Source organism: Schistocerca serialis, chromosome 6 (assembly GCF_023864345.2).
Source record: "Schistocerca serialis cubense isolate TAMUIC-IGC-003099 chromosome 6, iqSchSeri2.2, whole genome shotgun sequence".
Taxonomy (NCBI): Eukaryota; Metazoa; Arthropoda; class Insecta; order Orthoptera; family Acrididae; genus Schistocerca; species Schistocerca serialis.
Window position 1 is genome coordinate 186372905 of NC_064643.1, and position 13247 is coordinate 186386151.

A 13247-nucleotide genomic window follows, 5' to 3' on the forward strand; every position below is an offset into this window, starting at 1 on the left:
GCCACCTTACAACTGCGACTCAAACGCAATAGAATTAGCATGGGCGAAGATAAAAAGGCATGTTAGGGAGCACAACATATCAGGGGACTTGGCTGCCACAAACATGCTGAATCTTGTGGACGCAGCTTTCCAGTCGGTTACTGCCAATGATTGGAAGGGATATTGCAAGAAAGTTAAAGAAACAGAAGAAGAATATTGGGCACGTGATGGTGTCGTCGAAATTGCTGTAGACGAAATTATCATTAACACAGCCACATCAGATGTAAGTGAGGAAGACTCAGACACACAAACGGAAGTCAGTGACAGTGAAAGCGATTGATCACATGGCGTGAAATGTTTTTACAAACGATCACAGCTTGAATAAATAACAAAAACAATCTCCTATTAGTTTGTTGCAAATTGTATTTCTGTTCTATTTCAATCAAACACAGAAACGGAACATAGTGACTGTGAAAGCGGTGGACCACATGGCTTTAAATGTTTTTGCAAAAGTATGACATCTCGAATAAATAGGAAAAACAATCTGCCATTCATTGCGTCGTAAATTTTATTTCTATTTCAGACTGTTTCCTTTCCTTGCGATAAGCGTACTTCATTGCTGCAGTTAAGATATTTATTAAACACTAGCTGTATGCCCGTGCTTCGCATCGGAAGAAATCTCGGAAAGTTGTTAACCGATTGATTTAAAATCTTGGCACAACTTTTTTTAGGAATATGCCCGTGGTTTTATATATATTTTTTAACACGTTTGCGAAACGTGTTGCGAATAGTGTTAGTACTGAAGAAATAATAGAACAAAACGTTATGCCTGACGCGGCACTTTTCCACACATCTCGATGTTCACCACGTCATATCTCCTGAATTATATGTCGTAAAGAGACATAAATTTGCCGGTGCATTTACTGATATATGTGGATACTGTATGCCAAATATGTTGCGATTAGAGTTAATAGTAACGAAATAATACATTAAAACGTTATGCCTACTGCGACAGATTTACAGTATGTACTGAGAAAATGTAGTAAGCGACAACCTTTTTTCCTTTCATTGTTTTGTGCGGGGTGCGAGCGAGAAAAATTTTCATAAGGGTTTGAAATTGTATGTAACGTTTGTTGCTAGTCGCTAAGTGCTCTCATTCTCAAATAGTGGATGCATAAATCTGGGTATTTTCCCGCGGTGGCATCTCATTGTTAATGACGTCATATCTCCTCAAGAATGTGTCTTATTTGGTTTTTTTCGGCTAGGAGCCTTCGTGGGCGTACGGAGAACAAATCACCAAAATTTCATCGCAGTCGGATGAATGGTTTGGAAACGCATAGAGGGCAGACATACATACATTCATTTTTATATATAGAGATTGACAGTTACGTTATACTATATGACCTGTTTAAGTATATTTAAATTTTATAATTAATAGTTTACTATTACGGGGAATTATAATTAATAGTTTAACATTGCGGGTGATGAAATAAAATAAATAATTAAAAAAAATTGCGAGCTGGGGGAATTGAATCCGGGTACGCTGCTTGACAAGCCTAATCCTAATCAATTGCGCTACGCGCAGTACAGTGATCTAATAGTAGGAGATTATCCATTACTCTTTTCGGGCGTTCGGAGACCAACTCACCAAAGTTTCATTGCAATCGGATGAATGGTTATATATAGATAGATTTTAATGTACATGACGATTTCGGTTTCGTTTACGAACAACATTTAAAGCGCCTTTCGTCTGCTTTCGTGTAATTTGTAGTGCCAGCAGTGCAACTGGTAGGCGTGCCTTGTCCCCCCCCCCCCTTCCCCCAAAGGCTCATCACCCCTCCCCTCGCGAGCCAATGCTTGCTTCCTCCTCTCCCCCCACTCCCCTCACATCTCTGCCGTCTTACAGTTAACACACTGTACATTTTATATCCTCTCTACTTCGACAATGATCAGTTATTTTGCTCCCCAAATAGCAGAATTCATCTACTACTTGAAGTGTCTCATTTCCTAATCTAATTCCCTCAGCATCACCTGATTTAATTAGACTAAACTCCATTATCCTCGTTTTGCTTTTGTTGATGTTCATCTTATATCCACCTTTCAAGACACTGTACATTCTGTTCAGGCCCTTTGCTGTCTCTGACAGAATTACAATGTCATCGGCAAACTTCAAAGTTTTTATTTCTTCTCCATGGATTTTAATTCATACTCCAATTTTTTCTTTTGGTTCCTTTACTGCTTGCTCAGTATACATATTGAATAACATCAGCGATAGGCTACAACCCTGTCTCACTCCCTTTCCAACCACTGCATCCCTTTCATGCCCCTCAATTCTTATAACTGGCATCTGGTTCTTGTACAAATTGTAAATAGCCTTTTGCTCCCTGTATTTTACCCCTTCCACCTTCAGAATTTAAAAGAGAGTATTCCAGTCAACATTATCAAAAGCTTTTTTAAAGTCTACAATCACTAGAAATGTAGGTTTGCCTTTCCTTAATCTATTTTCTAAGATAAGTCTTAGGGTCAGTATTGCATCACGTGTTCCAAACTGATCTTCCCCGAATTCGGCTTCTACCAGTTTTTCCATTCGTTTGTAAAGAATTCGTGTTAGTATTTTGCAGCCGTGGCTTATTAAACTGATAGTTTGGTAATTTTCACACCTGTGAACACCTGCTTTCTTTGTAATTGGAATTATTATATTCTTCTTAAAGTCTGAGGGTATTTCATCTGTCTCATACATCTTGCTCACAAGATAGTAGAGTTTTTTCATAGCTGGCTCTCCCAAAGCTATCAGTAGTTCTAATGAAATGTTGTCTATTCCCGAGGCCTTGTTTCGACTTAGGTCTTTCAGTGCTCTGTCAAATTCTTCACACAGTATCACATCTTCCACTTCATCTGCACTTACGTCCTCTTCCATTTCCATAATATTGCCCTCAATCACATCACCCTCATATAGACCCTTCCACCTTTCTGCTTTCCCTTCTTTGCTTGGAACTTGTTTTCCATCTGAGCTCTTGATATTCATACAGTGGTTCTCTTTTCTTCAAAGGTCTGTAATTTTCCTGTAGGCAGTACCTATCTTACCCCTAGTGAGATAAGCCTCTACATTCTTATATTTGTCCTCTAGCCATCCCTGCTTAGCCATTTTGCACTTCCTGTTGATCTCATTTTTGAGACGTTTGTATTCCTTTTTGCCTGCCTCATTTCCTGCATTTTTATATTTTCTCCTTTCATCAATAAAATTCAATATCTCTTCCATTACCCAAGGATTTCTACTAGCCCTTGGCTTTTTACCTACTTGATCCTCTGGTGCCTTCACTATTTCATCTCTCAAAGCTACCCATTCTTCTTCTACCGTATTTCTTTCCCCTGTTTCTGTCAATTGTACCCTAATGCTCTCCCTGAAACTCTCTACAACCTCTGGTTCTGTCAGTTTATCCAGGTCCCATCTCCTCAAATTCCCACCTTTTTGCAGTTTCTTCAGTTTTAATCCACAGTTCATAACCAATAGGTTGTGGTCAGAGTCCACATTTGCTCCTGGAAATGTCTTACAATTTAAAACCTGGTTCCGAAATCTCTGTCTTACCATTATATAATCTATCTGAAACCTCCCACTGTTACACAGGCTTCTTTCATATATACAATATTCTTTCATGATTCTTAAACCAAGTGTTAGCTATGATCAAGTTATGCTCCGTGCAAAATTCTACCAGGTGGCTTCCTCTTTCAGTCCTTATCTCCATTCCATATTCACCTACTACTTTTCCTTCTCTTCCTTTTCCTACTATCGAATTCCAGTCCCCCATGATTATTAAATTTTCGTCTCCTTTCACTCTCTGAATAATTTCGTTTATCTCATCTTTCATTTCTTCAATCTCTTCATCATCTGTGGAGCTAGTTGGCATATAAACATGTACTACTGCGGTAGGTGTGGGCTTCGTGTCTATCTTGGCTACAATAATGCGTTCACTATGCTGTTCATACTAGCTGATCCATGCTCCTATTTTTTTATTCATTATTAAACCTACTCCAGCATTGCCCCTATTTGATTTTGTATTTATAATCCTGTATTCACCTGACCGGAAGTCTTGTTCCTCCTGCCACCGAACTTCGCTAATTCTCACTATATCCTACTTTAACCTATCAACTTCCCTTTTTAAATTTTCTAACCTACCTGCCTGATTAAGGGATCTGACATTCCACGATCCAATCCATAGAACGCCAGCTTTCTTTCTCCTGATAACGACGTCCTCCTGAGTAGTACCCGCCCGGAGATCCAAATGGGCGACTATTTTACCTCTGGAATATTTTACCCAAGAGGATGCCGTCATCATTTAACCACACAGTAAAGCTGCATGCCCTCAGGAAAAATTACGGCTGTAGTTTCCCCTTGCTTTCAGCCATTCCCAGTACCAGCACAGCAAGGCCGTTTTGGTTAATGTTACAAAGCCAGGACAGTCAGTCATCCAGACTGTTGCCCCTGCAACTACTGAAAAGGCTGCTGTCCGTCTTCAGGAACCACACATTTGTCTAGTCTCTCAACAGATACCCCTCCGTCGCAGTTGCACCTACGGTACGGCTATCTGTATCACTGAGGCAGGCAAGCCGACCCACGAACGGCAAGGTCCATGGCTCATGAGGGTATGATTGTGGTATCCTTGGTATAAAAGAACTTTGAAGTGTAAACATCCACTTTGCTTCATATATTATTAGTGTGTTCAGGCTTAATTTTTCTCACTGTCACAAGCATTGTAAGATGTCAGAGAAGTCCTTGACCTAAAGCACATGATGTGAAGAATTTGTCACGTATGATGTTCTGTCCTTTTAGCTCATTTTTCAGAGCCATGACAACCCCAATAGCTCGATTTTTTCTTCATATGCCTGCCCAGGTGGTTTTCCTGTATAGATCTTTCTCTTCAAAACATAAGAAGTAGCACTATCACAAAATGTACACTACTGGCCATTAAAATTGCTACATCGCGAAGATGACATGCTACAGACGCGAAATTTAACCAGCAGGAAGAAGATGCTGTGATATGCAACTGATTACCTTTTCAGAGCATTCAGACAAGGTTGGTGCAGGTGGCGACACCTACAACATGCTGACAGGAGAAAAGTTTCCAACCGATTTCTCATACACAAACAGCAGTTGACAGCGCGTTGCCTGGTGAAACGTTGTTGTGATGCCTCGTGTAAGGAGGAGAAATGCGTACCATCACGTTTCCGACTTCAAAAAAGGTCGGATTGTAGCCTATCGTGATTGCGGTTTATCGTATCGCAACACTGCTGCTCACATTGGTCAAGATCCAATGACTGTTAGCAGAATATGGAATTGGTGGGTTCAGGAGGGTAATACAGAACGCTGTGCTGGATCCCAACGGCCTCGTATCACTAGCAGTCGAGATGACAGGCTTCTTATCTGCATGGCTGTAATGGATCGTGCAGCCACGTCTCAATCCCTGAGTCAACAGGTGGGGACGTTTGCAAGACAACCATCTGCACGAACAGTTCGACGGCGTTTGCAGCAGCGTGGACTGTCAGCTTGGAGACCATGGCTGTGGTTACCGTTGACGCTGCATCACAGACAGAAGCGTCTGCGATGGTGTACTCTACGACGAACCTGGGTACACTAATGTCAAAACGTCATTTTTTCGGATGAATCCAGGTTCTGTTTACAGCATCATGATGGTTGCATCCGTGTTTGGCGACATCGCGGTGAACGCACATTGGAAGCGTGTACTCGTCATCACCATACTGGCATATCACCTGGCGTGATGGTATGGGGTGCCATTGGTTACACATCTCGGTCACTTCTTGTTCACATTGATGGCACTTTGAACAGTGGACGTTACATTTCAGATGTGTTACGACAACTGGCTCTACCCTTCATTCGATCTCTGCGAAACCAAACATTTCAGCAGGATAATGCACGACTGCATGTTGCAGGTCCTGTACGGGCCTTTCTGGATACAGAAAATGTTTGACTGCTGCCCTGGCTAGCACATTCTCCAGATCTCTCACCAACTGAAAACGTCTGGTCAATGGTGGCCAAGCAACTGGTTCGTCACAAAACGCGTCACTATTCTTGATGAACTGTGGTATCGTGTTGAAGCTGCATGGGCAGCTGTACCTGTACATGCCATGCAAGCTCTGTTTGACTCAATGCCCAGGCATATCAAGGCTGTTATTACGGCCAGAGGTGGTTGTTCTGGGTACTGATTTCTCAGGATCTGTGCACCTAAATTGCGTGAAAATGTAATCACATGTTAGTTCTATTATCATATATTTGCCCAATGAATACCCATTTATCATCAGCATTTCTTCTTGGTGTAGCAATTTTAATGGCCAGTGGTATGCATGTTTTTACCCAATTATTTTGAGGGTTTGCTCAGTATGTATTGTTTGAATGGACATCATCCTTGGATAGCCACCAGCTCTTCAACCACAGTTACAGGATTGTAGAGGTGCAAAAGTACATCCACCCACTTATCCCACAGAACTCATAAAGGTGCCAACTTGGCATTTACTCTTCGATCAGACTTGTCATCGAATGATTTTATAATACTTACTCTGGGGATTATGTATCTTATTGGACTGGGAGTCAGTTTTATAATGTTTTCACTAGAAGATATTCTGGTTTGTGGAAAAGGTTCTAAGCTCCACATGATTTTTTTTTTCTATTTAGAGTGAATCAGCTTGCACATTGTCATTTCTGATATCAATACCTGAAATGTTTTCCGATTCAGGGGAAGGATGACTGTTGTTATCAATGGTGTGATTTTCTTCTTCAGAAATGTTCTCCTGGCTGTCAGATGCATCAACTAAGGTTTCCAACTGCTCATCAGAAAGAACTCTATTTGTCATGATAGCTACAAAGAAATTATTATGTCAGATACACAAACTGTGTCTGCACACAACTGATAAAATGAAACTGTTAGTGACAATGTGCTATGATAATCTGAATACAATCAGAGACTTTCATTGCTGTGTAGCGTGCGCACATTTCAATATTAAGGATTCAGATATTTACTTCGTCATAATAAAAAATATTTACGCATACACCTCGGGCATGAAATAAAACTTTACTGCGATATTTGTACATTCTGTGAAATTTTAAGCGCCTAGTCATATTGACTGTAGGAATGCAAGTGGAACAAATTCAGTTTTAGCAAGGGGGAGAAAAGAAATTTTTTTAACTTTATGAGCTTTAAGGTATTTAGAAAGTTTAGAAAAACAAAGTCATCAAATTTGGAGCAATGCCATTTAAAAGTCAAAAAGTTATGGAAGAACAAATTGGTTGTTGGGTCAATTGGTTAAACCTCTTCCCTGATTTGGCAAGTTTGTCTAGAGTTCATTCTTCTACCCCACACTTAATTTTATTGCTGCCAATGACATGTTTCATCTGATCTAATTCCACTTATGTTACAGCCACATCAGCTCTGAGTTTTACTAACAACAGCTCCTCATTCAAACGATGGAGCAATAAGCACAGCTGATAAGTGCCAAAACCCAGCCCCATATTCTTCCAAGAAGGTTGTTTCACAGCATTCCACATGAAAAAAATGCAGAAAAACTTCACACTTTCAAACATTCCTTACTACTCTGAATCAGTTTCTATACTTGTCCACTGTGATCGAGGACCTTACAGTCTCAGGAATTCAGTTTGGGATGAGACTTCGCAGGTTAGTAGTATAGCAGAGAGATGTCCATCTGTAAAAGTTGTAAGGGAAAGGAAGAGGGGTGAAGGAAAAGGACTGGAGAGGTTTAGGCAAAGGGGTATATTTCATAAAAGTCGCCCAGGGTTCTGGGTGACTTTTCTGAAATACACCCCTTTCCCTAAACCTCTCCAGTCCTCCTCCTTCCTTCACCCCTCTTCCTTCCACTTTAACTCTTCTGCCAGAAGGAGCCACTGGCTCTGAAAACTTGTTAAAGTTAAATCCTTTTGTGTTTGTGTTCCCCAGCCACTGCTTGGTGTGTAGATTTTTTATCTATCCATTCGTTATATTATCAATAATCGATTATTTTCATTGTTAAATAAAAGTTGTAAAGCGCACCAGCCAGAAGATTCCAAGAAAAAAAAGAGTCTATAGTTCAATGCGTAGCTCATATAGTGATCAATTTATATGTTGTGGCAGCACTGCAAAATGGCTGTGCCTGTAGCTAGCTCCCTTACCACACAAGTGATGTGTGTTCAATCCTACCAATTACAATGACTTTATTTAAAAGTTAATGGCACAAAATATTATCTGTTAAATCAAAGAATTTTACTTAATTTGTGAAATAACAGTTACAGCTAATTAAAGTAAAATGAGAATTACAATTAAATTTTCTTTTTAAAAAGTAGAATAATTTCAGATGCAAGTAAATTCAAGTTGAATAATTTCAACTGAATGTAATGAAGGTAAATTGGAGCTTTAATTATTACTGTAATAAAATTTCAGGTAGATTTTTTTTATATTAAATTTTTTACATCGTCATCTTTATTTGTCAGTTTCTTAATTTACACACAAGCACCAGAGTGATAATTACCACAATAAGATTAGGACCAGAAAATATTTTGACATCTTGCACAATAAATGAAAGACATTTGTTAACATGAACTTCTCGTTTTAAGATCTGTTGGGCAATGTACTCTGTTAATATTCATGAAAACTTCTCTTTCATCAAAAAACTTGGAACATTTAACTAAAAATTGGCGATGGCAGCTGCTGATGCACTATTGAGTGTATTTTACTATAGTCTTCATGTGAGTTTATTTATCTATTATTTAATCAGATAAGGCAATTTTGCATATGCTTTATTACATTCTTTTATCTGTCACTAGACTGAACAAGAGGAGTAAATTTCAGAAGAATCACTTTCATTGTACATGTCAGTGATTTCTCATCATCCAGAAAGATTTTGCCATGTTATTTAAGCTTTGCTTGTCCTCCCCAAGGGTCAATAATTCATAGAAGCTGTTCTTTTCTCAAGTAAGACTTTAAACAACAGTTGACAATGTCAGTACACAGTCCTGACGTTAGCTTCCCATATTTTGAAGATAATATTTTAGGTCCTTTATTTAATTGTTATAATTTTTAAAACAATTAAAAAAACAAAATTAAAAGTTACTTGACAGCAAGATTGAATGCAGATGGCCCACATGCCAAGCAAGCCTGCTACTGGTCCAGCCATTTAGCAGTACTGTCAAAGTGTATAGATCAACTGGTACAAGAGCTGCATGTAAAATTTTTAGCCTTTTTTCTCCACATCTTCTGGCTAGTGAACTTTTCAGCTTTTAATGGTGGACACCCCTGAAGTCTCATCTAGAGCTCAGTTTTCAAGACCATATGGTCCCCTTGTAAGTGCCAAAGGTGTCTTACATATTCTACCAAGCAGATTGTTCCACAGTGTCCTACATGAAAAAAGTGCGGGCACATTTCACTCTGTCAACTATTTCTCACTACTGTGAATCAGTTTCTACACTTGTTCATTGTGATGACATTTATTTGTAACCCCCAGCCAAAACAGAGGGGTATTATAAGTTTAATGCGTGTATCTGTCCGTGGCATAGTAGCTCCCAAACAAAAGGTCCGATTTTAATACAATTTGTTGTTCGGTTTAATTGGAATGGTTCTTAGCTATATCCCGTGAAATTCCGTTCCGCCATTCGAACTTCAACAGCCAAATTAAGTAAAAATGTATTCTGCCAGTGTGCTCTCTTGGAATATGCTACAGAATACATCAAGTTACAGAGTACCAGATTGTAGAGCTTCAAAAATATGTAAATAAAAGTCTGTGAGGACGTATGTTTATTTTTTGAGGTTAACCAACAATGATGACTTTTGGCTTTAGAAGTCGCCCATTTCTGCACCTACAAAGCAGAAAAAGGGCAATTTGATTCAACTGTAAAAAATAAACAAAAGCTCTCACTGACTTTTTTCCCATTCTTTTTGGGGTCTACAATTCAGAACTAAATGAAATGATTTTGTCCTAATAGTTTAAGCAGCCTATTGCAAGTGAATGGAATGGCAGCCCACTTTCTCCAATTTGATTTAGAATTATCGTCACTGTTCATGCTTATGCTACCCACGTTAGCTAAAATGTACTAAAACACAGTGAATGAATGTTTACGTGTATTAAATAAAGAAACATGTTAATGGCGTAAGTGAAAAAGATCTCGCATCACAATTTCATGTTTCATCACAGAAAGCATTTGTGTGAATGTGGGGATAGTATGTCAATTGTACCATGTCTACTAGTAAAATACAAAGTTTAAAAAGAATACAAAGTTTAAAAAGAATGAAATAAAACTTAAATTGAAATTTAAAAAATACCCTGACACAAAAAACCTCTAAAAAGTAAAAAAGAATTATATGTATTGCCGCTTTACGTTTAATACAAGTACTAATATTTTGATCCAAGCGTCATTGCATTGGAGGACCGCTAATTAAATAAAAAAATACATGTAAAAATAAAAAAAGTACGAAATTTAAATACAAGTCAGCTACCTAGGCAGAGTAGATACATATCAAAACAATAATATCAAAACCACAGAGTCTAAGTCTTAATTAATTTACTCTGACAAATTCGCAATGTAGACACAACCATCAATGATGCCTGTGCTCACACAACTACCCATTCATGTTACCTTACTTAGTCACATCCCATGTGCTACATACCATACATCATGCGACTCACAGTTTAATGAAGCATGAGTTAGTACACTACCATCAAACCACTGCAGGAAACAGGCCTTCTAAGATAAATAAAATAAATAGGTAACTATTCTTTATTAATGTTAGGCGATTTAAAGATGGGTTGGTTTTTATATTTTGTTGTTGTTGTGGTCTTTAGTCCAGAGACTGGTTTGATGCAGCTCTCCGTGTTACTCTATCCTGTGCAAGCTGCTTCATCTCCCAGTACCAATTGCAACCTACATCCTTCTGAATCTGTTTAGTATATTCATCTCTTGGTCTCCCTCTATGATATTTATGCTCCATACTGCCCTCCAATACTAAATTGGTGATCCCTTGATGCCTCGGATTATGCCCTACCAACCGATCCTTTCTTCTAGTCAAGTTGTGCCACAAATTTCTCTTCTCTCCAATTCTATTCAATACCTCCTCATTAGTTATGTGACCTACCCATCTAATCTTCAGCATTCTTCTGTAGCACAACATTTCGAAAGTTTCTATTCTCTTCTTGTCTAAACTATTTATCCTCCATGTTTCACTTCCATACATGGCTACACTCCATACAAATACTTTCAGAAATGACTTCTTGACACTTAAATCTATACTCGATGTTAACAAACTTCTCTTCTTCAGAAACACTTTCCTTGCCATTGCCAGTCTACATTTTATGTCCTCTCCACTTCGACCATAATCAGTTATTTTGCTCCCCAAATAGCAAAACTCATTTACTACTTTAAGTGTCTCATTTCCTAATCTAATTCCCTCAGCATCACCTGACTTAATTTGACTACATTCCATTACCCTCGTTTTGCTTTTGTTGGTGTTCATCTGGTATCCTCCATTCGAGACACTGTCCATTCCGGTCAGCTGCTCTTCCAGGTACTTTGCTGTCTCCGACAGAATTACAATGTCATCGGTGAACTTCAAAGTTTTTATTTCTTCTCCACGGATTTTAATTCCTACTCCGAATTTTTCTTTTGTTTCCTTTACTGCTTGCTCAGTATACAGACTGAATAACATTGGGGATAGGCTAAAACCCAGTCTCACTCCCTTCCCAACCACTGCTTCTGTTTCATGCCCCTTGACTCTTACAACTGCCAACTGGTTTCTGTACAAATTGTAAATAGCCTTTCGCTCCATGTATTTGACCCATGCCACCTTCAGAATTTGAAAGAGAGTATGCCAGTCAACCTTGTCAAAAGCTTTCTCTCTTAAGTCCACAAATGCCAGAAATATAGGTTTACCTTTCCTAAATCTATTTTCGAAGATCAAGTCATAGGGTCAGTATAGCCTCACGTGTTCCGACATTTCTACAGAATCCAAACTGATCTTCCCTGAGGTTAGCGTCTACCAGTTTTTCCATTCGTCTGTAATGAATTCATGTTAGTATTTTGCAGCCGTGGCTTATTAAACTGATAGTTCGTAATTTTCACATCTGTCAACACATGCTTTCTTTGGGATTGGAATTATTATATTCTTCTTGAAGTCGGAGGGTATTTCCCATGTCTCATACATCTTGCTCACTAGGTGGTAGAGTTTTGTTAGGCCTGGCTCTCCCAAGGTTGTCAGTAGTTCTAATGGAATGTTGTCTACTCCGGGGGCCTTGTTTTGACTCAGGTCTTTCAGTGCTCTGTCAAACTCTTTACGCAGTATCATATCTCCCATTTCATTTTCATCTACATCCGCTTCCATTTCCATAATATTGTCCTCCAGAACATCGCCCTTGTATAGACCCTCAACATACTCCTTCCACCTTTCTGCCTTCCCTTCTTTGCTTAGAACTGGGTTTCCATCAAAGCTCTTTATATTCATGCAAGTGGTTCTCCTTTCCCCTAAAGGTCTCTTTAATTTTCCTGTAGGCAGTATCTATCTTACCCCTAGTGAGATAAGCCTCTACATCCTTACATTTGTCCTCTAGCCATCCCTGCCTAGCCATTTTGCACTTCCTGTTGATATCATTTTTGAGATGGTTGTATTCCTTTTTGCCTGCTTCATTTACTGCATTTTATATTTTCTCCTTTCATCAATTAAATTCAATATTTCTTCTGTTACCCAAGGGTTTCTACTAGCCCTCGTCTTTTTACCTACTTGACCCTCTGCTGCCTTCACTATTTCACCCCTCAAAGCTACCCATTCTTCTTCTACTGTATTTCTTTCCCCCATTCCTGTCAGTTGTTCCCTTATGCTCTCCCTGAAACTCTGTACAACCTCTGTTTTAGTCAGTTTATCCAGGTCCCATCTCCTTAAATTCCCACCTTTTTGCAGTTTCTTCAGTTTTAATCTACAGTTCATAACCAATAGATTGTGGTCAGAGTCGACATCTGCCCCTTGAAATGTCTTACAATTTAAAACCTGGTTCCTAAATCTCTGTCTTACCATTATATAATCTATCTAATTCCTTTTAGTATCTCCAGGGTTCTTCCGTGTATACAACTTTCTTTCATGATTCTTGAACCAAGTGTTAGCTATGATTAAATTATGCTCTGCACAAAATTCTACCAGGCTGCTTCCTCTTTCATTTCTTAGCCCCAATCCACATTCACCTACTATGTTTCCTTCTCTCCCTTTTCCTACTCTCTAATTCCAGTCACC